Source organism: Excalfactoria chinensis, chromosome 5 (assembly GCF_039878825.1).
Source record: "Excalfactoria chinensis isolate bCotChi1 chromosome 5, bCotChi1.hap2, whole genome shotgun sequence".
Taxonomy (NCBI): Eukaryota; Metazoa; Chordata; class Aves; order Galliformes; family Phasianidae; genus Excalfactoria; species Excalfactoria chinensis.
In genome coordinates this window covers 24,035,608-24,059,712 of record NC_092829.1, presented here as the reverse complement: position 1 = coordinate 24,059,712, position 24,105 = coordinate 24,035,608, and the positions used below count along the sequence as shown (strand labels likewise).

At 39.1% G+C, this 24,105-nt stretch overlaps 1 long non-coding RNA gene across 2 annotated transcripts; it reads left to right on the top strand.

The window, feature by feature from the left end:
- The first annotated feature begins 7,188 nt into the window (after nucleotides 1-7,188).
- Nucleotides 7,189-23,076, top strand: LOC140252350 (uncharacterized). 2 transcript variants are annotated; one of them, XR_011903623.1, is made up of 3 exons: nucleotides 7,189-7,260; nucleotides 7,417-7,504; nucleotides 22,973-23,076. It is a non-coding gene; the product is annotated as an uncharacterized lncRNA (long non-coding RNA). The 2 variants fall into 2 exon arrangements; XR_011903622.1 differs by lacking the exon at nucleotides 22,973-23,076 and adding an exon at nucleotides 11,279-11,380.
- The last annotated feature ends 1,029 nt before the right edge of the window (nucleotides 23,077-24,105 follow it).

Below are 24,105 nucleotides of genomic sequence, written 5' to 3'. Positions count from 1 at the left end.
CTCCTGAGAAATTGCTGTTGGTGTAGAACTGCTAACACTCAGCTGATGGTTACGCTAAAATACCATGTTTCCACAGATGCTATCTTTTCACCTCAAAAATGGGGCAGGTCTGTGGAGAAAGTCTTCTCAGTCTCCTCTCCATAGAGAAGATGGAGATGAGCAATGGCAAAGACAGGAAGGCTTTTCATTGGAGCTGGAGAACAGGCCCAAAGGTAAAATCTGTGAATCTATTTGTGCAACTACAGCAATAGCTGCTGAGATGGTAAAGCAATACAGGAGAATTGTCAAGCTTTACAGTAGTATTACAAGCTAAGCTCCTGGGCCCAGCTGCAACCTGGGGTATTGTGGGGTGTACGCTGGCAGCCTTTTGGCTGCAGGCAGCTGAGCCCAAGGAAACAGTATAGGAGTTTCACAGCTCGTGCCTTTGGCCTGCCAAGAACATTTTTCTGTCTGTCTTCTGAAGGTGAATACATGTTAAAATAGAAACAGAAGAAGAATACCTTGAAATTAAGCAGATTTATGATCTCTTTGTGCTCTCAGCCTTTACCTAGAGGAAAGTCCTTTTGATTTACTAAAAAATTGCATAAACTGAAATTTTAGGAATGAATGAGGATAAGGATTAATATAGGTTTTCTATGTTTATTTACGACAACACTCTTAGTGACAGGATATGAACAGTTAAAGTGAGTTCACTCTATGGGAACAAACACCAGATTACATTTCAAGGGGCATACAGTATAGAAAAAGCTAAGAAAGTGCTACTCACAGTTTTCTTCAGTTCTTGCTTCTAGTGGCCTGCCCATATAGATCTGCCAGCTGGTAACCAGTGAGGCTGGCAGCCAGCAGGGAATACTGAGATTTTCTTGCTTAATTGAACTGATGCTTTCTTTACCTTATAATGAGTTGCTGTAAACAGCTGATTTTATACACTTTACTTAGGCTCCCATCTGACTTACTGTAAATTCCTGTTATTGTTTCCTTCCTGTTTCTTATTTAGTTAGGCTGTTTTCTACAATTGTTTGAGATGTCTTCACTTAATTAGTAGATTCATGAGCACGTTATAAAGAGCCTATGAACATGCTACTTTCATTTCTTTTTCATTCTGCTCCCCCCATAATCTAGAAACCATTATGCAACTGGAGCAGTGGGGAGAGTGCTATTGCGTAGTTGCTTCCTTTCATTTTTCCATCTTCATGCTCATCAGTAAAAAAATACTTTTGATTTCTTCTTTGCTAAACTAGAAGTAAAAAAACACCTCTGAAAAACGGGCCATGTTAATGGATGTGTGGGCAATGCTAAGCTTCTATTTTGCTTTTGTTATATTGATATGACTTCTATGTTGTCATATCAACAGGAATAAATGTTGATAACAGGTGAGTAGAGGTTTGGTTAAATTCCACCAGTGATGGTAATGTTTGTACTTTTACTGGTTGCCTGTAGTAATTTACCTTACCCCCCCAGTCTGCTTTTGATCTTCAATTATTGGCTGCTATTAGCTGTGTAGTAAGGCTGGAATTCACCCTGATAGTGTTAAGGGGATCCAAGTACCCTGTGTCTATTATACTCTCAGCTGAAGCTTTTTCCCACATAAACCAGTTTAACCACTGACCCAACAGCAGGACATAGTACTCAATATTTAGAAAAGAAAAAGTAAAAGCTAAACAACAACAACAAAACCCACACACATGCAAAAAAAACCCAAAAACAACCAAACCAGCACCAACAAAAAAAGCAACAAAAAACCGAACCAACCAGAAAGCCATAATACCATAGTATGTTGCCATTAGATGATCTAAATCAGAAAGCTGTTACACATGCTGTGTTCTCTATAAGCAGTTCGTATTGTGTGATTTTTAAAGTACTGTATTTTCAGTACTGTTAGAAGGTCATTAGAGAAGGCTGGCATCCTTCAACAGATCACATTAAGTATTTCCTAAGTTTCTAATTAGTAACCACACTAATAAATTGATTAAAGATTCTGTGATATGATTCTATGAATCATTTCATCTCAGACTTTAGGACACTTCTAGACAATGATCTGAATAACGCCCACTCTACATGGATTATCCTTAAGAGTCTTCATCCTGTGCCATGAAAATTCGGGAGAAGTTTTCCCTCCTGTGTTTCATGGAAACAGGATGAAACATGTTATCCTGCCCACAGTTAAAGTCAGCGTCAAAACTGGCAGACTCTGCCTTCATTGCAAGGACGTAACTGTCAACAATTTAACATCTGAGAAAGCTGAGCAGGGAAATACCATGTTCTCCACTGCTATAAATAATAATAAAAAGCAGTAAAAATTATTTTCTTCTTTGGTTGTCCAGAACAACAAAACTTTCTTAAAATATTTTAATTAGAAAAAACACTCACAAAAATTGTTTTTGGCTAAAGATTAAAAATATGTAGTATAAGCACTTTTCAAAATAGTCTACTCATTTGCCCAATATATATACTCATTATTTTTTATTGACTTGGATCAGGTGTAATTTGTTGTATAAATATGATTTGTGAACTGAAAACAAGACTATTTTCCTAGGACAGCACTCTCATACACCACTGAGTAGGTAAGACTTGAATTTCTTTTGATTCCTCTATGAACATTATTCTGTTTAGATAAGTATTTACAATCTGGTTTAAATTCTTTATATTTAAAATAGCAATGAAGGCATGTTAAATGAAAGAATAGTATACACAATGATATAGTACTCACAAATCCAATAGAAACTTTTGCTAATCTTCTAGACCAGAGCCTGTCTTTCAGTTAAGGGCAAAGATAAGGAAGGTAAATCCAAAACTCTATTTCAGGTTGCTTTACCTGTCCATTTTTCTTTTTCCATTCTCTTTCTATTTACAGTAGGTGAGGGAAAAAACAACAAAAAACATGGCAGTCTTTTGTTACTAAGTATGTGTACATGATCTCTGTCAAGTTACATTTGTTACCTCAGAGATGCAACAGTCCTGGTGCCAAAGTATTGAATGTGAACATTAGAGCAACATTGTGTTAACTTGATAAGTCTGAAATGATGAGTTACAGTAGCAGTCAGTGTTTCTCTACCTCAACTGCATAAGATATGGAGATAGAAAAAAATTGATGCTAAAAACCATTTTCCATATGAGGGAATGAGCAGATCACTATATAACAGGTGGTAGAATCTCTGGGACTCTGCTCTTCTGGAAGTTTGGTCATCTAATGCAGAAATGGTCAGAATTAAATATGTAACAAAAGTGAGGAGCAGCAAAGACTATATGCAAAAAATATCAATTTCCTTAATGAATTGTTTCAGTCTCACTATCAGCACTGGAATGTGTTAACTGCACAAGCTGTAATAGAAACAAGAGAAATTTCTTTTTTTAGTGGTGTGCACAGCTGCCATTTTCATCGCATCACAGACATTCCCCACAAGTTGTGTATATCCTGCAAACTTGTGCTTTCTTATCTTTGAACACTGCAGCCTGTATTGCACTACATACTGCTCAGCTTCTTCCCTTTCATAAAGGCTCATTTATCATGTGTTCTCGCTTGTGCAAGGGTCCTTTAGTTGCTGCCTGATGTGAACCTGCTTTTCATAACTTCTCAGTGTAGTCAGTCTCATTTGTTCTTAACGAGTGCATTAATTACACTTAATCATACTTTTTAGCTGGGACAAACATGCGATTCCCCTGATCATATATCTTTGTTCAGTGTTCTCCACAAAAGCCATACTCTAACAGAAAAACGTCCACATTCCCCTTCTTCAGTTATATTATCACATTTCTTCTCTCCTATCCCTTCCCAAGGCTGTATATTCTTACATTTTTTCCTGCATGTATTTTCTGTATGCATTTGGGTGACCCTGCTTTCTCAGGCATTGTCCTCTTTCTCTTGGCTTCATTTTCCTAATACACTAAGTAATTCAAGGTAGAGTTTATTAGACTCACTGAAGTATGCTTTGACAGTAATGAAATATGAGCATACAGAAGGATATATTTACTCTGTATATTTTTTAAAAGCATGTATGCAAAATGTAGAATAGTGTTTTCCTCTTATGCTCATAAATTGGTGAGGAATGGTGAGCTGGGCAAGTGGGCCAGGGTTCTCTGGGAAAGGACAGACTTCTTTCTGATGTTTTCATTTTCTCAAAGAATTTATAAGTTGCACTGCACTTATGTTGCCACCTAAATACTGCTTTGCACCAAAGCTGAAGGAGAATATTCAAAGACAGAAACAAAGTTTCTCCTTCAGGTACACTTATGTTGTTTAATCTATTAATATTCATCTAAGAGATCAGTCAGAGATAAAATGAAGTGCATGCTGAGGCTCATTTTTGTTCACTGGTGCAAAAAGCTTGTTTTCCAGGACTAGGAGTTCATCCATTGGCATACATTGCCTAGAGCTTTACTTTTCTGGTTCACTATGTTTTGCTTTCTATTCTTATACTCTATCATGCTTTCCTGGAACCTTTTGTCTGAAGACCTTTCCCTTCTGGACATTGCTTCTGCCCTCCCCACAGTTACAGCATGTCAAGATCTGCCAGCTCCTTTTCTAAGAATGTAATGTTCTTGGGAGCAGACAGAAATGTAATTGGCAGTGGCAGTTAATGGATATATCCTGCTCTCCACCGGTCAAGGGTAACAGCCTGCAATAATGTGGCCTACAAAAAAGCCTGCAAGTTGCTTTGCAAAATTAGTAGTGCACAAATAGCTGCTGTTCCATTTCCAAAACCATGAGTATTCATCTGTTACTGTTTCTGTGGCACATCTTATGTTTCCACATAATCTGTCCTGCCATTTTCTTTGGCAACACTTACCAGAGGTCTCTTAGGCCACTAGGACAAGTTGCAGTGGATGAGATCTCCCTTGTTTAATTCACACTCTGCGTTCTTTGAAGAAATCTTTGAGTATCTCTTTTCATAAGGAAGACTTATTCAGCGAAGAGCAGGTAGCTGTAAGCTTGCTTCAGTAGTGTATATTCCTTGCATCCAGCTTAGAGAGTTAGCTCAGTAACGTCTAAGATGTGAAACTCAATACAATCTGAATGCCTAAACCCATTTTGTTTCCATTAAAATCCTAACTTTCACTTGTGATATATTGTAATCTTTTATGCTGATTAATCACCTGGACAGTGGCCTTTTAAAGACATTGCTATGGGAAACCTAAGAAGCTCTGTCTCTGAATCTGGGATTAGGACTGTGACAGGGCCTTTAAAAGACTCTATCCATCCTTGTTGTCTTTTGAAAAACATTGTTTGAGCAACCCAATGGTCAAAACAGCAACCCAAGCCCAGAGCCACACTTCTGTTTCAAAACCTTAGGGGCACACTGTAAAGACTGTGGGTACATCAGAGCTGTCTTGTATCTTTGAAATCTCAGCTAGTAGTCCCATCTTTGAACTGAAGAGCAAAACAGGTTTATTGGGTTAGTGCTCCTAGCCCTTTTCAGTGCAAAGTCAAACAGGTCAGGTTAAACTATACTGGGAGTGGATTAACTTGATTGTAAAATATATTAAGAGTTTCAGGCATTCATATTCTGCTTCTCATCACATTAAAGCAGCACGAATTTGCTGTTGGGAGCAGCTGTGTCATATTTATTTCTTAAACTGCTACAGCTGTTTCCCGGGGAAACTGAGGAGCTTGGCACTGGCACCCCTGTACTTTTCCATTCATGCAGTCTTTGAAGAGGAAGGTCAGACTCTTAATAAGCCTCTAGATCTCTGAGGGCTGAAGGACTTCCTTGCCCATTACAGAAAAAGCATCCTGGCCTAAGCAAATGGATGTGCTGTGTGGATGAACAACAGGTGTAGTGTTAGGCTCTGATCTTAGTCCTAGGTCTTAAATACCAATGTGCAGGCCAGAATTGCTTCTGGCTTAAGTCACTTGACATTAATTCTTCTTGTCCTATCTCAGTAAAGACTGAACAGTTTTTTGTTCAAAACAGCTCTGGGCAATGAGCACATTTGCACTCTGTGCAAATACCAGGAAAATTATGGAGCTGGCTCTTAGAATAACTGTGGCCATCACCACAAAAGAACAATGGCTGTTGTAGTGTTGCAGAGGTCTGCTCATAAACCAATGCAGCAATCATGAGCAGGTTTACATCTTTAATATGCAAGTCTTATTCTTAAAATCTGTGCTCAATATAGATCACACAGGAGATTTGCTGTACTGGGATGCCTGTAGCTCCCTGAGAACTCCACAGGAAGTGGGAAATGAGGCAGCATGGTGACAATTAGGCAGGACACTGGTGATGTTGGCACAACAGCTCTATATGTGCAACAGTGAAATATCTTAAGTTTGTTACTGTCTTTGCATCTGAATGATTGATTCTCGCTGTCACCTCTTCTAACCCAAGAGAAGCAAAACAATTCAGAGGAGACTAAATTACTGAGCATTTATTGGAAATAAGAGTGTAGCTAATAATTACTTCAAGCTCAGTTTGGGAGTAAATAGCAGTAATCAAATGAAATGGGGATAGAATTGAGCCCCGTGCCTCTAAAAGGACAGTATGAGAAGAATAACTGGCATTATATCATCATCATAATCAAGCAGAATGAGTGTACATTAGCCCTCACACTGATGTTAATAAGAAGTGAAATCTTTTCTTCTGAATGTAGATTAACTAACAAGTAAATCCCATGCATTAGCATTAGTGGAAACACTTTGTTTAAGCCAAAGCAATCAGAAATTGTGGCTCTCTGCTTCCCACCCTCATGAAGGAGCTCAGCAGCAAAGGATTTTTCAGCCAATGTGGAGCAAAGCTGCATGCTGGGCAGATTGCAGCATCATCCAGCCCTCCAGCAGCATTCACAGACTGACACAGCAGCCTGCTGCCCATCCAGCTCTCCCAAGGCTTGGCAAGACTTCCCAGGTCAATGCAAAAAAACAAAACAAAACAAAACAAAACAAAAAAACAGCAAGTAGTTCTGTGCAGTCACTTGGAAAGTGCACGTTACAGTAGCAGTGAAGGCAGAGCTTTTCAGGAGAAGCTGCAAGTATCCGAGTCCACAGGGGTGTAAATCTCCCTCTAGTCAGTGTCTGCTCTAACAGCTTTGGGACAGCAGCCAGCTGGATATTACAGAGCTGAACTCCTGTCAGGGCCTGGATGCTAGGTCTCTCTCCAAAGCCTGGCAATTAAACCAGGAAAACATTCAGCTGTGGGATAATTTAAAACTTTAAGTGTAGTACTAACCAGAACAGGAAATGCCATCGTTAAACAGGATTGGTAATAGCCAGTCACTGCTGTTTGCCCTACAATGAAGGGAGAAGCACAGAACAAAGTTAATGCTGTGAGTAAATCTCTTCCCCTGGTGGATCTAGATTCAGTTTTGTAGATATTTTACTGGGTAAAGAAAGAGAAACAAAGAAGGCTCTTCCCCCATCCCCCATACAGGTGGTTGCTCATCTGATGAGCACCTGTGGGGACTCACTGAGCTCTCCTGCAGGGTGCTGCTAGCCAACCATTGAGAAGATTGCCACCTGCTAGTTCTCTGACCCAGGAGGTGCACTGCTTGAAGCAAGGACAGGAAAGAGGTAGGATATTTTTGGTAAAGAATTTCTGTCATGACATGTCAGCCTGAAGGTGCAGTAGGGATGGGCTATGTTCACTGAAGTGAAAAACTGAAAAAACTGCCTATGGCTATTGCTCATTTTTTGTTGAGGCTGCAATGCACTGTTTCTTCTGGCTTGTGAAGAAGAATGAAGTGATTGTAAAGTGTAATTGTGTAGTCCAAGAAAGATCTCTTTACTTCTGCTTTGAACATTGCTTTGCTATGTATGAGTACTGATAACCCTAAGGGAGCAAAAACTGCTGCCCAGGTCTTCCCTGGATGTGTTCTTACTGAAGATATTACACTGGTCTTTTAAGCTCTTTGGCCTAATGAATATTTAAATATGTTGTCCATACTCTGTGTCATTCAGTCTCCTCTAGCAGCAGGAAGCTGTGGTATTTAATGGCCAGAGAAGGTTTGAGGAAGAAAAAGGTAGTGTGGGCAGTAGCAATGTACAAATGTACAGAAGCTACTCCTACTTTTGCAGAATTAAGTTTCTTTTCCCCTCTGCTTTCTGCTCTCTCCTCAATCTACTATTTTGGCAGAATTTGATGTGTAGGGTGTGTGGTGAAAGGAACAAGAAAAAAAAAAAGGGAAAGCCCTTGCTGCCCTAAATTACTGACTGCTCACCTAAGCTCAGCCAGGCCTTAACAGTAGGGCCTGACACACTCTGAGTGGTGTTATTCCTTGTTTTTCAGCACAGGAGTGATGTGTTGTAGGCACTGATATTTAGAAGAGCATGTAACTGAGAATGTTCATGAGAGTCTAGAAGACAGTATCATGGTCTATGAGCTCTAGCCTTTGTGGTTGTGTTTCCTGCTAGAAACGATAAGTTGTTCTATGTTCTGTCAACCAGTGTCTGTGAATGCCATCCTTGAGCATCTGTTTTTCTCTATAAAGCAGATGAAACTGTGGGCTCAGGAACAGAACTTACTAGGCAGCCAGTTCTCTATGTCTATGTTGTGCCTTACAGTGTTGACCTACTTTGCCTTTAGGAATTAAACCCTTAGGTATTTCTTCTATATGGTGATGTTTACAGTCCTGCAAGTGCTGTTAACTCATGTCTCATCATCTATAGTAAAATAATGTTTTTCATTTGTTTAAAGCCCTCAACAAGGAGTTGCCTGTTTGAGAACTCATCAATAAGGCTAGCAGGGTGACTGCTGTATGTTTCTAATCCTTTAACCACTTGTTTACAAACAACAGTTGGGTGTCTATGCTGTGCAAATTAGACAGTAATAGGAGAAATTAACAGAAGGCACATGAAAGAGTATTCAATTTTAACTCTTTATTTTTCAGTGTCTAAGAAAATAATCAAAAAAACTGTTTTTGTTGTTGTTGTTTTTCAGAAATTTGCATGGTTTCGTATTTGTTGCCAAATCCTTAGCATTCCTTCTAGGTTGGATATCAGGGGGAAATTCTTTACTAGGAGAGTGGTGAGGTCTTGAAACAGGCTGCCCAGGGAGGTTGTGGATGCCCTGTCCCTGGAGGTGTTCAAGACCAGGTTGGATGGGGCCCTGGGCAACCTGATGTAGTAAATGTGGAATTTTGGTGGCCCTGCCAGGCAGGAGGGTTGGAGCTTCATGATCCTTGAGGTCCCTTCCAACCCGGGTCATTCTGTGATTCTTTTAGAGAGACTTGCAATACGCAGTTGCCAGAGTCCAAGTCAGAGAGACTGGGGTGAGACAAAACCATAAGTTCTGTATTTGGGGATATCTTGAAATAAAAGAAAATCTCATAAATGTAATTTAACATCACTAATGTGGTTTTAGTTTGAAAGCAGTACATTTTTATAGATGATTTTCATCTGTACGCTTTCATTTGTACAACTCAGTGGACATGCATAGTTAAAGGCCTAACCCTATTTTCAAGGTAACTTGAAGCATGGATTCGTGTGCCTTCTCTCATACAGTCCATATGTGTGTATCTATCTGAATTGAAGACTCTGGTTTTTTATCACATAGATAGGACTACACTGTTTGATATCAGTAGTGCGTATAAACTTCAGGTAAATTAGATTAAATTGCCATTCATATATATGTTCTTCTGTTGAATTTTGGAACTATGAAGTTATTTTTAGAATTTAGTCAAATGTTCATAAACATCATCTTATCCTGAAGGGGTTTAATAATAGAAGATATTGTTTATCAAAAAAATCTTGATTTTGTTTGATACCTATTCAGAATATCAAGTTTTAATAGCAATAAGTATTGGCTCTGTGGGAACATGCCTCAGAGCACGTTCCAAAACAGTGCTAGCTAAAAAAAACCTCCTTAGTAGTAAACTGAAAATAATAGCCTATAATATTCTTCAGTGAGATTCTGTAAATGTAGTAAATGTTGCTACATGCTTTTATGTTGTTCTTCTAGAGCAGTGTAGTGTTTTTATATGATTGTTTAGACAGATGTTCTTCCTTTTTTTTGCACAAGAACTGTTTGCTCTTTTGAGGCTCAGAGATATTCCATCTGAAGTTGAATTGACATCTGGTCTCTCTGTGGCAGGATGTCTGCAGGTAGAATTGCTGTAGAAATGCATCTGTTAGGTAATCTAAGTACACAGAGTTTTAGATTTGTGGCAAACAATGCATTTATAGAAGCACAAATCCTGAACTGTAGTAAATGTCCCCCCTGGTGAGTGTGAGAATTTAGGGACTCTTAAGATCAGATTTTCTCTTAGATGTTTCTGCTACATCTTGGATAGATTAATCTGATTGTTAATACAGCAGTTTTTGAGATTCTGAATGATTACACAGAAATTTTGCTCTGAGAGACTCAAGTCACAGACTACGTGGGGAGTTCCTAAATGAGAAGAGGCAGAATCAGAGAGACTGATCTCTCCATGTCTGGTTGCTCACTTCGTGAGGATGGGTGAGCATGGGAGACATCACAGCAGGGCTTATCCTTAGTAACTGTTCCACTAGAATGATGCAGTGGGGGAAAGGGGAAGGCATTCATCAGTTCAAAGGACACTTTTGTTTCAAATCAGTTGGTATTAACAAATACTGAGCTGATTATCTTTGGTTTCTATTGACCACTACACTGCTTTCATTTCTTCAGATATTCAGAGTTTTACGCTACTGCCTTTGTATGTTTCCAAAATGCAGAGTTCCCATGATTCTGTCCAGAATATCCACAAGCAAAATATTTGGGCACAGGCAGTGTGTCATTCAATTTCTGTGCCATAAATCTGTCTTCTGGTTGTGATGGGTTCACTGAGCATATGTGCAGAATCAGTCTGAGCATGTTTAGATTCATCTTCTCCAACCACAACACCAGGCATCCGGAAAAATAGCCAAAGCTATCTTACCTCCAGAAAGACCGGACAGATGGATCCAGAGTAATGCAGATGCAGAGAAGCTGAAGAATTCCATTGTCACTTATTCTGTGAAAGATGCAGTGTGTCTTCCTCCTGCTTTTCAAATCTCTTTTTACGAGGACTGCCTGCAGTCAGAGAAAAGAAATTATAGTGAGCATTTTCTGTAAAGACTTATGCTATTGTCCTTCCATAGCAAATAAGACTACTGCCTCTCAGGGATCTCACATTCCAGCATGAGAGGAAATAGCTTTTGCTGGTATGGAAGGGCTTGCTTCTCTGTGGTTTCAGACCCTTGGATCCTGCAGTCCAGTTCTACCTCGGTCAGGTGCATAGCTGCCTCAGTCTCCTCAGGGGGCTGTAATACGTGAGGTATGAGTCTGTTGCAATCAGTCATCTTTCCCTTTGGTGATTATGAGTTTCTATTCAATTTTTGTCATTTTAGGAGCAAATTAAAGGGATGGGAATGAACCTTGGCTACCAGGAGAATAGGACAAAGGAAATACAGTGTTGAATTACCCAGTGTATAATGGCTAATGCTGTCAGGAAAATAAGATGTGTGTTTGTAACCTAAGAATCTGCCTAGCTCTGAACAGGATGTTTGATAAGCAGCTCTGTGTTTACAGTTTCCTCATCAGAGCAAAATTAAACCTTTTACTTCTGTGTGCTACTGGGATAAGTTATGTCAGGGTAGCTCCATTCCTGCACCTTCTGGGTTTACTGATTGTGATTTTAAATTTGAATGTAGATCTCGATAGCAGGCTACCTTCCTATTTCAAAGTGATGAATGCTAATAAAAGATGAGACTACTCACTGGACAGTACCTCATTATTCCAAGTCATATAGTTGTCCTCTAATAGGAATTAAACTAAATCCTATTTCTTTCCAGTAAATTTCCATGGGTGCACCATTTTAGTGCACGGTTTTAGGAATGAGGCATTTTAAATGAAACAGTACCATTTAAAATCAGTGATTCTCAAGGACAGAAAGTTCCTTTTCAAATCATCCCTGTTCAATCAGTTAAAAGCCTCAGTTTTTTTCTAGCCTAATGGTGGCTCCAAAGAGTTAAATACATTCTTCTGGAGCAGTGCCACTGACACAAATTAGATATTCCAAGCAGAACCAGGTTCATTGTGTAATTTGCACATGTAAGACAGTATTATTCATGGAGATTTTATCAAGAAAAGATACTGAACTTCTCAGAAAAGAGTATGTATTGGGCTAAGTTGTGCAATTCTCTTTCATGCTTGTGAACATTTGCACAAATAGACCCATTGACTTTCCAATGAAAGTGTTTCATTATGATCATTTCTATTACAGTGATCATTATGTGTTTTGAAATAATAAAGCACCACAGCCTCATTGACTTCAGTGACACTTGCTTGGTCCACCAGAACGAGTAAGGGCTGTGAAATGTAGCTAAGAGATCTTAATAACAAAACCTCTGTTACCATGTTAAATATAACCCCCAACACAATCCTGCCATGGACCAGTCACTGAGCTGAGTCTGCACACCGCTATCCACACCCTCCTTTCCCTCCCCCCCTCCCTTCATCCCCCTCTAGTTTTTCTTTCAGAACAAAACCATCTGTAACTAGAGGCTGAGTTTTACAAACTGAAAAGAGCTTGTAACAAGAGGAACAAAAGTGCTAGTGTGCAGAAGCCACCCTGCAAAGAATGTTGGCAGGAGATGATGCCAGATCCTTCCACTACTGTAACCTTACACTATCATTTGTTGATGCTGAAGAATTTTAAAAAAGTAAGAAATGAGAACTCAAAAAAAAAAAAAAAAAAAAAAAAAAAAGACCTGAGACCTCCTTTTGGAGATGAGACTTTCCACATTTTTATGTAGCCTGGTGAGGTAGAAGGAACTCTTTATTGAGTGATAATAGCATGTGCTGCACAACTTACTCTTACACTTACGTGAATGGGAAGTGCCATAATCTGCAGGCATTTTGCTTTACATAAAGAAAAAATGTTCTATTAGTCAAGGCCAAAGTGTGGGCAGGTATGGAACTGTGGCTCTGTTTCCTGAGTGAGCTAGTGTTCTTTCACTGAGTGAGCCATTTAGCAAAGTGGTGTGATCTGGGTACAGCCCTTTCTGTGTACACTAGGAAGCAATCTTGCTAACAGAAGATGCCATTTTGGTAGTAATACTGCTGCTTAGGGAGCTGCAGAGCCTGATGTGTGGAGGAGTCTATAGTTTGGGACTTTGGGGTTGTCTTTATTTACAAAGGAAAAATTCTTAGGCATCCTCTAATGCATAAAGGAAGCCATCAAGGGTCCATAAGAAGCCACTTCCTGGAACCTGAAGCACCTCAGAAATACGTGGTGTCTTTATTCCCATTTGACAAATTGAGACAGAAGGGAGCTGTGGTAAATTCATGACTTGCACCCACGTTTACTCATTCCTTCTCTCTTGCCACAGAACAGAACATTAAAAGGAATTTTCTGTGCTGATTTTACAGTAGCCTTTGGCTTTGAACAGATGAGGTGGAAATCACAGCTGCAGAGAAGTCAACAGCAATTTTGTCCCTCCACAGTGTCCCAGTTAAGTAGCAAATATTGGTAGTAAAAATATTTCACAGCTATCAACTCTGTATGAATTATCAGCAGCTGCCAGTTTTTATACTGAAAGATAAAGGACAATAAAAGCTATGGTATCTTTTAAAGTTATAACGCTATCAGGATGAAAAATTCAGTCCATTCCAAGGGTTAAACCCAAGCTTCTTCTCTAAAGTTTCTATGGCAACTAGATGCAATCTATAGTGATATTGTACTTAATGAAATGTTTCTTCCAGACCAACAGGGCAACATGTAGCACTCAGTAATGAGGAACGTCTTTGGGGAAAGAACAGTGGCATCAAAGCTGCCTTCTAGAAAACTATACTGCATGCTAAAAGCCTGGGGTAGTGTGTCCTGACGTCCAAATTCCCTTCTGTTTATTCACAGTGCTTCCCTCATGTCTGTTCTGATGAAAAGAAACTCTGGTAATAAGAACATTAACTGAGAAGGAAGAGAGTAAGGAAAGAAAATATCTGATCATTTTTGGTAGTGCTACTGAAATTCATTGTTTTGTTTTTAATTGAATCATACTCTTTTTGTGAAAAAGCTTGTTGCGTAGATGTGCATTTTTGAAAGTTTACTTTTCCTTATAAAATGAAATAGCTAAAAGTGTTTCATGTTGTGAGAAGTAGATTGTGTTTTTGCAGTATAGGCCTGCTATCACTAAGATACTCGCCTCACCTGAAATTTCTGACTTTGAGTGTTTCTCACAATGTCAGCATAGTGTATTGTATCTGTATGTATGTATGTGTGAAAAACAGAGATACAGATTAAGTCTCTCCATAGTCATCTTGACTTCTCAGAAGCTGACAAATATGCTAGCCTCAAAGCAAACACAAAACACAGCCTAGATTCATCTCATCAGATGGAAGACAAATCGAATAAAAGATATAAAATCTGTGCATTTGTATCAGGGAGATGGAGTCAGTAACTCAGGTTTGACATTTTGCACCTGAGAGTGTACCACCAATTCACCAAAACCTCGTGGTCCATTATGCTGGGGAACTGCCAAAGTCCCCTGCTTCTGTGAAACTCTTCCTTCACTATACATTGGAACTGAGTTTTTCCCGATTCACGGGTCAGGGACAGCACCTAGGAACTCTTGGGTGGTTTTCTCTGCATGTCTCTTCTCTTCCTCTCTTCCCTCCTCTGCTCTGAGGCAAGACTTTTGAACCCACTTAGTCACCTTTTCAAGCTGTTGCTTTGTCTTTCTCAGACCCTCCATACTTGCTAGAATTCTTAGAAATATTTAAGGACTTGGAACAATGAATCTCTTACTTTGAGTGTCCATGTTTAGATGCTGGCTGAATAATTTCTATAAATACCTACACACAGGCCTTGAAGAATTGTACTAATAAACAATCTATCCATGTCTAGCAGGTCTGAACCATAACCCTTTAATGTCACATGAATGCAAGCATCAGAGCATGAGAGAAGGCAGAAAAATGTTCTCTGCCTAGTTAAAAATAAACAAACAAATAAATAAGTTGGGATGAAAATCTGTTATTCTATATGAACGTGGTGTGTTTATGTTGGGAGAGATACATGATATTCCTGCTATTCTGTATTAATATTGCTGTTGTAGCTGTAACAGCCTAAGTACATTTTTAAAAGTCTTTATATATAAATGCAAACAGAGCCTCCTGTACACAAGGCTACTTCAAGACTTGGAAAATAGCTCAGATGCTGAAATGCTGTTCTGCTTCTTCCAATGCTGTCAATTGATCTTGCTAGAGTAAGCATGCTTTTTCTTTTCACTCGACTGGCCTTGCTTTCAGATGTGTGTGCAGAAAAAGAGAATAAAGCAGGCTACGTGCAATAACAATTCATATCCTGGAAAGAGAAAAGAGTGGGCTATATCAGCTAAAGGGTTTCAGGAAAGTGCTGAATAAGAACTTCAGAGCTTGGCCTTTGGGCTGTGCAGAACAGGTTTCTGCTTGGTACTCCCACTAAGGAGCAGAGCTGTACCAAGCAGAGGGGCTGAGAGTTCTGTGCCATGATTCCTTAGCAGCATGGCAGGTGCTTCATTAGGCTCTGTTTCTGCCAAAGCATTGCTGTACAGTGAGAAGGCAACATTCCTTTAGCTGGACCTGTTGAGGATCTCTTACTTTTTAGGAGTATCTCTATCTGGTATTAGATGCTTTCATTTAGGTATCTGCATTTGAAGATTTTTAGCAAATGTAGTCTTAGTTGTATAAACTGTAAAAGAAACTCCCATGACTGTACTTGTGTCTCTGGATTACTAAAATATGGCGCAAAATACTATAATTAACTCTAATGGAGTGCTGGATAAAAAGCAGTGCTTCCTTAGACAAAATCAGTAAGACGTATATTCCTTTTACCTTCTGGTTCTTGGAATAACATTAATGGTCCTAGGAAATAAACAGCAAGGTACATTAAAATGGCCTTGTAAACTTTATTCAGCTGTTTAAAATGAAGCACGGTAGTAGTTTATTTCCAAAATGCTGAACTTCTTTGAAAATTCTTTTGGTCATTCAGTGGGGATTTCCTTTCCCTTAGACAGGTTATGTTAAAATGCATAAAGCTTAGTCCTTGCAAGGCCTCATGCTCTCTCTCTTTGCTCCTGCTGCTCTGATGTTCTCCCTTCTCCACTTGCTACCACAAATATTAATGGTTAAAGCATTTAGAGTTGAAGCAGTGTTAGGTCCAGAAACTTTATTTTGGTGCACAAGGATGATATTTCCTATTGTTTTAGCAGCTGCATAAGAAAATGTCCATGTTTTCAGCTTCCTCTTCATTTCTGGAAGCTGCTTGGGTCACTAAAATAGATTAAAAAAGAAAAAAAAAAGAAAAGAAAAAAACCACAAAAATGTGCAGACAGTAACTGATATTTCTGAGAGCAATATTAGTGTAAAAAAATGCATTACTTTAGTAGTCTTCCTTTGAGTTAACGGGTACACCAATGGAAGTGCTGAATACATCTTCCCCAAAGCTGTTCTAAAGTCATATTGGTCCAGCTTTCAGTTTTCATATGCAACATCTCAATACAGATATTTATCTACTGTTATCTATCTGAGGTTCAGAATAGCTTCTCAGTTTGAGATTTCACCTCTGTAAAACAAACAAAACAAAAAACAACAACAACAAAAAAAACCCAAAACACTGAAAACAGACTATCAGTATCACGAGGAAAGCCTGTGTCAGCAAAATCTCAGCGTACAGTGCACAGGAAATCAGAGCCAATAGAGCATTTTAGTGGGACTGATAGTCATTTTGGTGTAAAGATGTTGCACGTGTCAGCATGGCAGCTGTTGTGCTATGAAAAGATTGCTGTGCATAGAACTGAGGCATAAATAAAACTAGCCTGGAACTTCACTAAATTCTCTATGGCCTAAGAAAATGAGTCTGTCCTTCATGAGACAGCCAGCTTTGAGTTGAGCATGCGTTACACAGTTGTAGAGATTTCATGCAAACTTAATTATGTAGATAATTAGCCTATAAATGTGTGCCTTTTATTTTTTTTTTTTCTCCGAAACAATCTCAGAGTAATTAATGTATATGAGCAGTGGTCAGTGATGGTGTATTGTAGCAACAGATAAAATCTTCTTTGGGATGAATTATGACTTGGCTTTGCTTTGCAGTAGCTTAGGATACTGAATATGCACATCGAGAACAGCTCAAGCTGTAGACTGTCCTGTCCTCCCACTCTGCGTGGGCCCTAGTGCTCCTGTGACTGCATAACGAGTTGGTTCAGAGAAATGATGAAACTTCATCTTACAAGAAAAGTCATCACATCATGGCTAGGTCAGCTTCCTGGATGAGCAAGACTGGGAGCACACAGCCAAAAAGAAGAGGGAAAGTCCTAGGATGACTTAAGTTGCCCTTTAGTCACTCCCTGGGGCTGCTTTTGTGGGACGTGGCAAAATCCTGAGGAGGGGGCTGGAAGCCTTTGGCTGTGTGTTTGGTAGAATGTTTTCAACAGGAAAGGATCTGGAGTGCCATGGAATGAGAAGGCCTTCTGCCCTTTTGCATGTGGGATAGGTCTGGGGAAGCAGAGCTATAAATGTAGTTTTTGCTTGCCTTGCTTACTCAGAGCCTCCAGGTCTCTTGCAGAAATTTTGCTGGCATAAAGCTGTTTGTTTGTTTGTTTTTTAAATTCCCATGCTGAGTGAAATTAATCCTAGTTGAATTTTGACACAATACAGATAGAAAGTAAACAATAGAAAATTCCTTGCTTGATCTCAGTCATTTTCAGTTCCTCATAAGATGTTTTAGTGTCATGCCTCAAGAAAGTCTCTTTTACAGTACAGAAATGCAGGGACCAGTACTATGAAGCAATACACTCATAATCCTTGCCCATTACTATAGCAGAAGTGTTGTATATTGACTGCAGTCTGTGATGTCCTATATTGCTGGTAGCAGTGACCTGTCCTTGCTCTTTCATTAGTGATGTCTTTCCTGACTAAGCTGAAAGATTCTTACAGAATTTTTCAGCACATCAGTCTCATCTCAGTGAATCAAGCACTATAATACTGCTAAATCTTATCACTTATCCAATGAGCAAAGGAGTAAAATCAGTTCTGGTGGAAACAGATACATAAAGATTACTGCACAGATTTTCTGGGTCACTCTGATTATCTTCTGGCAATGAGCCGAGCCTATCATGGCTAAGATTGCAGCTCTAGCAATGCATTAGTGTATACTGCTTTATCACTGCACCTACAAATTCAGGGTACAGTGGCTTTGATGAGTATGATTGCAGGAATTTTGAGATGCCTATAAGAGCACTGCAAATACTATGATCAGGAAGGATATCCCCCAAAATACTGGAGTTGGGGTATATGTAGGAAACTAAGTTTGGGTACTGAACTTTACTGCTTGTTTCCTGAGCCAAAAGAGTTTGTGTGAGTTTTATATGGAGGACATGATTGTATTAGAAGGAAGACACTCTGATGTGTCTTAGAGGCAGAAGTGTAAGGCAATGAAACCACATATAATAATGCTTCTCAGACACAAGAACTGTTGTGATGAAAGGCCAACTGAGAAAGGAGGCAAAGATAATTAAAATGAATAAATTGCTTCTGGGGAGCAGGCCCCCCTTCCTCTTTACATACTGCTCAGTCATTGTAGGTGTAAAGGTCACATCTCTTCAGTATTCTGCCTGAACTCAGTGTTGTAGCTAAAAGTTGTTTTACGTGATTAATTCTTTACTTCCCCAAATAAATAAAGCCATCTGCATTAGCTTTGTCTATTGAAAAAGAACGTGCATAGATTTAGAGTAGTTCAGATCATGACCCCACAGAAAGATCCAAAGCCTTTTTAAGATTTTTTTTCGTGTCATACTTGCTAAGTAAAAGACTTAATAAAATGAAATTAGATAGTGCTAGTTCTCATAATTTAAGGCAGAAGTTCCATTGTTAGTACTACAAAACTGTAGACATACTTTCTTTTACTAAATCCTTCTCCTACAAAGACCACAGTGGAATGCCCTTCCTCATACCTGGGGATGAAGGAGAAACCTTGCCTTGGCTTTCAGGATTGTTACTTTGCATTAGCTCCTTTCTTGTTAGAGCAGAGTTACTTTTTTATCTAATCCTGTTCCAAAGCAGGCATTGCACTGGGGCAGGCCCAAATGGGTTAGTAATGAACTCAATTAACTGCATATAGAGTGGATATCCTACTCATCAGATAAAGCCTCTCTAGCAGGCTCATGTGCTCTGACAGGCCTGATTCAGGAAACAAGGCTGGTGGTGCACTAGGTTGTGAGCTGGCGTGTACTGTCTTGCACTGAAACAAAACCCATGAGAAACTGAGGACTCGCACAGTACTGAGCAAACACAGAGCTGGCTGAGAAACTAAGAAGTGTTGAGACTTGGCAAGAGCAAGTATATTACTCCTGCAGTCTTCAACATAGGGTTGTAGTTGGAGAGTCTTGTTCCCTGCACCACGTAAATGCCTGGAGCAGCACAGAAGGGTTTTCAGGGCCCAGTAAGGTGCAAATTCCTTGCATGGGGAGTGAAGTGAGGCCTCATGTACCACTGCCCTGCCATCAATGAGTGTGTTACAACCCCACAGCAGAGACCCTGGGCAGCTGGCAGCAAGAGACTGGTTGTAAATGAGGTGCCCTTCCTTGATTATGCTGAAAGCCATCACAGCCTCAGGGCAGCAGACACGCCAGGATACTGTACACCGTGCAGTGAGCTTACTGCCAGCAGGATGGACCACTGCCTGCAGTAACCATGGCATCCCTCGCTCTGCTCCAGGACTGGAACCAATTACTGTGGCCATCCTGTCACTTTATTGTATGAAACTATACTACTTGGTGTGTGCAGATATAAACTTTTTTTCTTGAATATCCTTTTGCTGCCTGTAATGTCACTAGGTGACCTAATTCCTTCATTCACACACATTTATTTTTAGTGAATGTCAGATAAAATAAGAGCATCATTGTGCAGCAAAGAGCAAATCAACTGTATGAACTTCTCTCCTAGATGTGAACAGTCTGTGGGGAAATTAATGTCAATTTTTAATTACAACATCACAATAATATTTGACTCCCACTAATTTTTTTTTTTTTTTTTTTTTTTGCATTTCAAATGCAGAAGAAGAGCTACTGTGTCTGCTCTTAAATGCATTAAATAAATACAAATATATACAAAATTACATTTGAAATGCGTAATTTAAGAGTAAAGAAGCTTAAAACGCTTTTGCTATTCACCTGTAGAGGAGAAAGAAGATACATTAATTAGTATAATGTAGCAGTTAATTGTCAGAAATGTTATTTAAAGAGTCTAATTACAATCATGAATATTTAAGTAAATACCTGGAGTTTATTTGGCATTCATAAACTTCTTTATGCTAATAAATTTATATATTCTAATGTCATACATATATATTTTGTGTGCATATAAAGCTTTCTATTTATCTAAAATGCTCTTTACACACACGGCATTCATGCAGTGTCCACCAGCAGACAGTGTAGGTTTATACCTATAGCAGGATGTTCTAAGAAATCTCCTTTTCCTTCCCCCATACATACCCCAGGCATGGTAGATGTTAGACTCCTTCAGGTTTAAGTCCAAATGTGTCATTTAAAAACAAAATTCTATTAAGTTGCTTTATGTGTAAAATAAAGGCAATATATGTATATAAAGGCAAGTGGGCACTCAAGCATATTTATGACTATGGTATTCGGATTTGTAGTATAATGAGGAGGAGCATCTTTTGAATGCTGGAGAAAAGATACTATTAAGCAAAAAGTGGAAGATGGCCTCAAATAATCCCTGTTTTGCTGATAGAATTTAATCAACGTAAACAATTTTCATTTTGAAAATCAGAAATAGAACTTTAAACTAATAATAGACAACGGTATAGAAGGATAAATTTCTTGAGATTGAATAATATATCAGGTTACTTAGTAAGATATATATATATATATTATTTTTTTTCCCTCCTTTCTACCATGGATCTAACCATTAGTTCCAAAGGATATTTGATGTCTTATTTCCTGGTTTCCTGGAAGTTCATGTCTGTGGCCATGTGTCACCATCTAATCAGTGATGCTTTATAATGATTTTCTCTGCGTTGGTCAGTAGGCTTTGGCTTATTCTGAGAGCAGCTTCTGGATTCCAGCTGGATTCCAGTGTGGTTGAACCCCAGGCTCCCACCAACCTGCTGCCCCAGGCCCAGGCAGAGTTCACACCCAGACCTGTACTCCATGGCTTTGCTCTGTCTGCTAGGGCATAGCTTTTGCCATCCAAGTAACAACCCTTATTTTGTGAGAATATTTTGTGCATCAGTTTAGCAGTAGCAAAATATTCCACTTTACCTAATATATATTTTGGGTCACTTTTAAGAATTACCTCTTTGCATTGCTTGTGTGGAAAACAATCAAAGTCATGTCTGAAATAAAGCTGCGCATAAATACAGTTGTAAGAGTACTTGTTACTTCATGCCTGCTTGGACTCAATTAACTGTAGCAACTTCTTCTGTTTTGCGTTACTTGCCATCTGCTGGTCCTCCATTAGACCATCCTCTGGGAGCTGGGCTGTGCAACTGAGCCCTAGCTGGTCCATGCTGGTGTCTGTGGCTGGTCCTTGGGACTCCCATGAAAGTGCTCAGTGCTGCAAAGTTTGCTCAGCTCAGCTCTTAGGGCCTCTCCAGGGGGATCAAGTGGATGGAGCGTGGTCAAAGAGGTTGGCAGGTAGCTATTTTCTCAGTGGAAGCAGCACCTGTGCCAGGCACCCCTGGGATATGGCAGGGCAGACGGGGAGGGTGTTTGTGTGCTGGTACATCCAATGGGAGCTGGGGCAGAATCACATGCTCTATTATGCTTCACTGACTTGCCACTCCTAGGAGCTTTTATGCCAGTAGTGTATGTTGGAGTAGGTCCTTTATCAACCTAAATCATTGATCTTGTCTTCTCAATGGCTTAATTTGCTGCTCAGCTGAGTTGAATTTGGAAATAAACTGGAGTTGTGGGAACATTATCTTAAAATGCTGCTAGAAATATTGTAAATAAGTATTCCTTTGGAGAAATTCTCAGTGCTTGTCTGCTTTCAAGGAGTGCAGGTAGAGAGATACTTATGGAAATTTTGCCATCTGGAGAGTGCTGTCTTTCTGGAATTTAGTTGGCTTGGATCTTCAGATGTTTCCTTTCAAAGCCAAACTAACAGTGCAGTAGTACGCAAGAGATTCCTCATGCTGGACTCATTGCTTAAAAAATAATTTAAAGCTAAAATAATCAAGCAAAGTTTAAAGTTTTATGCCTGAATTTTACAGAGAGGAATGACATTTTTCTGCCGTGAACAGCAGTACAATTTATTATTGCCAGCAGTCAGTATGATTAGGATAACATGAAAATGCTCATAGGAAGTAACTGAGGAAGTGACCATTTATACCGCGGTCCAAAAGTCTAGAGCATATGGTTATTTATTTATACACTGAAACAATTATTCTGTAAAAATGAAGTACATTCTTGGAGGGAAACAAAGCAGTATTTCTCAGCAGGAGAGAGGGAACCCACTTCTCTGTCCCACCCAGCAAATGTGGCCAGCCATTGTTCTGGCTGTGCTCTGTTATCATGCGGGGGATCTCTGCCTCTGTTAAAAAGGGCCTTAGAAAGCCTCAGTCCTGTGTCAAATGACATCATCTTCGAAGTTCGGATGAGAAACTCAAATTCAAGCAGGTGAAGTGTCCTATTTTCAAGCTGGTGTCCATGTTAAGTAAAATGTATGAGAAATCAAGTGTAGAAAATGGTTCTAAAGTATAACTGTTATTAAAAGGATACAGATTCCATTAAGCATCAACAGCAGTGAGTTCAGTAAATAGAAAGGTCATCTTTCTGTCTCTCCCTCCCTCCCAACTGCAGCATGACTCAGAAGAATAAACAATTGAATAGATTTTGAGAGATGCCAGCAGCTTTGCTTGGGCTTTTTATTACTTGAAATTTCTGTCGGTTCCATCTTTGTACCACAAGCAACAAAATAAAGTCTTAAAAATGCAATTCCAAAAGCAACAATCTTTTGCATATGTTTAATAATCAAGCACTCTGAAAAATCTCAGCTGTAGATTATTTTAGTAAACTGATTGCCCTGCTTTGATGGGATTGTAGAAAAAGAAGACAAGATAAGAAGGAGAGAAGTGAGAGAAACAAGTACAGCAAGTGGATTTGTGCATGGATCTAGAGGTCAGAAGTGCAAACACAGCAGGTATGCATGTGCTTTAGAGATAACCATACCAGTAGCAGAGATTGTGATATTCTGAAGCGCAGAGGAATAAGGGGAACTGGATGCCACTGGAACTTCACTTAAACCTTCAGACTTGGGCTGTTGCTCTCTGTGGGGCAAACTTCTTTCCAAATGTTTTGTGCCCTCCAGAGCAGACAAAAAAAAATCTATTCCTTGTGACCTTTTTAAAAAAAAAAAAACCTAAAGTAAATTTTGCAGTAGATGATATTTGTATGCAGGGATTAGCTCTTGGTTTCCTTACTTGGTACCTTAGGGTATATTTTTAAAGCACTACACAGAATTTCAGTCTCACCCGTCAACTTCTATTGACTTTAAACCTCATGAGTCACTTTGACAATATATCCTAGAGGGTTCCTGTCTTACATTGTTTTTTATTTCAGTTCCTCTGCTTTCTGGGTTTTCTTTGTGAATTTGGGTTTAGCTCAAAGAGAAAGTTGTCTTTTGGAATAATTTTATTTGTATCTAAAAGATAACTTAGAAATGTGTTTTCAACTTTTCATACTTTATTTCATATTTTATATTCTGTTTTTCTTTGTAGGAAAAAAAAAAAAAAAGTTCAGTATCTGTAGTTTCTTCTTATTCAGTTTACACTTGTAAGCAATAGCTGCATTACTTTAAAATCACCATACATGTCCCTTTGTGAATGCTATTGTAACTTAGCTGTAACTGTGGAAGTATGTCTTCGTTAAGGTCCGTAGTATCATAATGATTAAGCACCATGTGTAAGACCCAGCAAAACATTTATAAATGCTTTCCATTGCAGAGTGGCTATTTCCTTCTTGAGAAATGAAAAATCCCACCTGATTTTCTGTGTAAAATCTTTTAGTGAATTGTGTGATGTGATAAAGCCATGTGAAAAGGATGTGCTGTTTTGTAGTTGCGTACCTTATCCTCTTTGAGGTAAACTGTTAAAATACCCAAGCTGGTAGAGTAGTCATTATGTGTGGTTCTCACATAGCAATTATGTCAGAAAAATTCACAGGGGTGAAAGATTTAG